We start from the raw sequence: 2790 nt of genomic DNA on the forward strand, positions 1-2790 counted from the left end.
GCCTGCACCCAGGGCCACAGGTGCACGGTCGCCTGGCCCCGCGGGCCGATCCAGCCAGGGTGACGCTGTGGCCCGCATCCGTCTCCAACCCCCAGCCACGCTCGCGCAGGAGGGCGTTCCTAGCTCTCAGGGGATGGCGGCCCTCGGTCTGGATTCCTCCAGGAACATGGAGAAACAAGTTCGGCGGCCGGCCGAGCGCTGGGTCCCCGCGGGCTCCGCCTCAGTCCAGGGTCAGGCCAACTGTTCCATTCGGTGCTTTTCCACGATGCCCTCAGACGCGGAGAGCGCCCCGGGCGGGCTGGGGGGGGCACCCTTGATGTGCCCGAGTGGGGACAGGTCAGACCTCCTTTTATCCCCAGGTCTCCTGAGCTCCCTCTCCGATGGGGGACCGCAGGGGCATTCAGAGTACGTTCCAGATCCCTGGGACCCGTCGTTCGTGGATGGCTGCCCCAGCTCCCCTCGGGGTCCGTGCGCCCCAAAGCGGACCCTGGAACTGGCAGGAGTCACTTCACAGGGGCAGTGGCCCCCGCCCCTGTGTCTGCGGAGCTAAGGCAGTCCCAGTGAGGACCCGGGGCTCCGTCTCTAAACTAGGAGCTGGGGTGGGAGCGCGCTTCTCGGAAGCCCCGGTTCTGGCAGCGGCCGCCCAGCAACTGGAGTCGCAGTGTTTTGGACGGCCCCCGCCAGGGTCTGCTCGGCGTCCCCCACCCGGGTAGTCCGTGCCAGCTTCCCCGTGGCCACCCTGGGTGGTGGCTCAGATGCGCGAACGCCACACGCGCCAGGCGGGGTCGTTCCTCCGCGAGCACCCATGACGTGTGCGTGGCCGGTCCCCGCCTTCCGCGGCGACTTGTAACCTCACCCGCTCCTGGAACCCGTGTCTCAGTTACTCAGTTTCTTGGCTGCAGGAGTCAGAATCCAACCGCAGATCACAGAAGCGGTAAGGGACTTAGTGGGGGGACAGCGTGTACCTCACAGAATCCGAGGGAGTTTGCAGAACCAGGCCTAGTAAAGCAGGAGGAACCTAGAAGTTTGGCGGATTTTTTGGGTAAACCACATGTCTGATGTCTGAGGTGAGAAGTGGCAGGGCTGTGGGCCCCACCACGGGGAAGCCGTGACCACCAGGGCAGGACCCGCTCTGACCACCGCGACACGATGCCCACACGACCTCACGACCTCTCTGACCGCCTTCTCCCGTCCACTTGCCGCAGCTCACCAAGTGGGGGCTTGTGCAGAGCGTGGCCTTGTGGCCTGGGGGCCATCCAAGAACCCTCCCCCACCCGCCGCGCGAGCACAGCCCCAAGCAAATGGCCATCTCGAATCTGCCTCCCTACAGTCTCCCCGGGGCCAGGGTCTGCCCTGGGGGCCTGTTAGAGAAGACCCCCGCGGGGCTGACCAGAACCCTCCTCTTGGGGTTCCACTGGACCAATCGGGCCCTAGCTCAGCAATCACGGACCCCGGACATGGCCCCAGGGCCTGCCTTTCTCCCCGCACCCTGCCTTGACCTTGCTGCATGGCTCCTGGAGGCACGGGGCCCTTTCTCCAGAACCTGGGTGTCCGGACGGCCCGATTTCACTGTCTCTGTGGCCTGTTGGTGAAGGCGGCCCATTGTCCCGCACCGGAGCCCCCGGAGCAGGTGTTCAGGCAATAAAGTCATAGCAGGGATTCCTCCTAAACAGGCAGGAATGCGGGGCCGTGGTCGGGACATGCCAAGCCCCCGCAAAGAGGGACGGCCCCTGTGGCAGATGCCCCCTGCTGACGGAGTCTGCATTGAACCTTCCATGGCTCCCAGGCCCCACGAGTCCCACCCAGAGCGCAGCCTGGCAGTGCCAAGCCCCGGTGCTTCTGAAACCATCTCGCACCACGTCCTGCTGGGTGGTCCACTCCAGCCAGGCTGGACGCCCCCGGCCGTCCCTGCTCCCCTTCACACAGGCTTCTCCCCAGACGAGTGCTTCTCCTGGTCGGCTCCGCAGTCCAGTGAGGGCGCCCAGTCTCTACGACGTACCGTGCTCCCAGGACACCCAGGTGGCATTGGCTTGCTGCCTGTTTCCTGGAAGGACACTGTTCTTGCTGGGTGCCGGGGACAGAGAGGGCACAGATGGCCGTCACAGAGTCCCCTGCTTCTCCATCGGTCTCCCCCTCCTGCAGCTGAGGGCGCCCACTCTCACGGCCTGGCGGGGGTGGGGGGCTGCGCATCCCCGAGGGAGACATGATGGTCCCCGACCCATGTCCCGATCAGACATGCTGGTTTCCAGCAGCACGTGCGGGGGTGGGGCTGGGTCTCAAGGGTCATCCCGGCATCCAGGATACCAACGGCTCTGACGTCTCCCTGCCAGCGTTCCCTCCCCCGACCCCCAGGCATCGTGGTCCCTGGGTGCCCCCGCATGTGGCCGTCTGCCTCTGCCGCGTCCCCAGGCGCGGGGGAGCCTCAGCACCTGCTTCACGCTGACATTCCCGGATCCTGACGCCCAGCACACGGGGCCCCAGCCCCTGGCTCACACTCCCTCCTCCTCAGCAGAAACAGGCCCTCCGGTTGCCAGGGAGCCGTGGACAGTGTGGATGGGGCTTTGGGGATTCCAGAACCCTGATCACCGTGTCCTGGCTACTTGGTCACTGACGCCCAGGGGGCAGGAAACTCCTCTCCGCAGAGCACTGGGGGCTGAGCAGCAGGGAGGCCCAAGGTCCAGGCGGGCAGCCAGCCGCCCTGGGCAGGAGGGTGGCCTGGGGAGGCCTGGGGAGGGAGCCGGCTGGAGGGATTTTGCCAGGGAACCCGGCCCGGAACCAGGCCCCGGCGGT

The 2790-nt window shown here is 66.6% G+C and overlaps 1 long non-coding RNA gene across 1 annotated transcript; it reads right to left on the minus strand.

Moving 5' to 3' along the window:
• Positions 1 to 618: 618 nt before the first annotated feature.
• Positions 619 to 2526, minus strand: LOC309866472. The gene is made up of 3 exons (XR_014312704.1): positions 2430 to 2526; positions 2000 to 2044; positions 619 to 999 (listed from the first exon to the last, which is right to left on the minus strand). It is a non-coding gene; the product is annotated as an uncharacterized lncRNA (long non-coding RNA).
• Positions 2527 to 2790: the final 264 nt, after the last annotated feature.

This window comes from Mustela nivalis (assembly GCF_964662115.1).
Source record: "Mustela nivalis genome assembly, chromosome: 6".
Taxonomy (NCBI): Eukaryota; Metazoa; Chordata; class Mammalia; order Carnivora; family Mustelidae; genus Mustela; species Mustela nivalis.